This window comes from Geospiza fortis, unplaced genomic scaffold (genome assembly GCF_000277835.1).
Source record: "Geospiza fortis unplaced genomic scaffold, GeoFor_1.0 scaffold422, whole genome shotgun sequence".
Classification (NCBI taxonomy): domain Eukaryota; kingdom Metazoa; phylum Chordata; class Aves; order Passeriformes; family Thraupidae; genus Geospiza; species Geospiza fortis.
Window position 1 is genome coordinate 70,138 of NW_005054545.1, and position 877 is coordinate 71,014.

Genomic DNA, 877 nt, shown 5'->3' on the forward strand with positions numbered 1-877 from the left:
TGGTTGGGGTCCCTGGCACGGCACAACACAGCCAGTGGGCAGAGGAGTGGCTCTCTGAGTGTTTAGGGTTATCCTCAAGTGTTCAGGGTTATCCTCCCTGAGTATCTTTGTTTTTCACCCAGAAATGTCTCCTCGGTGAGCGAAGAGCAGGATTTGGGCTGGTTTGTGTCAGCTGTGCATGGAGAGCCCATTCAGGGGAAGGCAGCATCCCTGCTCTGGGCGGTGTAAGGGTTTCTGTGCTGAGCACTGCTGTGCCCTGACCCCTGTCCCACGTCCCGAGGTCTCTTTGCATGTGTTTCATAACCTCCTGCCTCACCTCCTCATTACACCACTTAACTCTCGCTATTCCTCCCCAGAGGCCCCCAGGGATGGTGTTGGGCTGCAAAGCCAGACAAGCCGAGTGTCCCCAGTGTCCCCAGCGGACCCTTGGCCTTGCCCAGCCCACCACGGTCCCCCCCAAACCCCCAGCCCGTGCTTGGTGCCACTAGATGGCATTTGAGCACTGCGCACCCACCGGCACCGGGAGCTTCCTAATCCTCCTTACAAAACCCCCCTGGTTTCCGTTTCATCTCTAAACCTCATCAGCCACACGAGTTCAATTTCTCTTCCAAGGGACAGAAAAGCACCAAGCCAAAATAAACCAAAAATCTGCTTAAAGACGGGGAGCAAGCCCAAAAACGGCAAAGAAAGTTGGTTGGGTTTTTTTGGTTGTTTTTTTTTTTTCCCGTTGAGATGATTTCCTATGGAAAATGTGGCTTGGGCTGCCCCCAAAGGACTTTTTTGCCCTGCAAGAAAAAAATGAAAAGCCCACGTTTTGCAGAGGCTCTGGGTCTCGCAGCAGCCTCCAGGGAGGTGTATCCCATGGTGGTAGAAAATT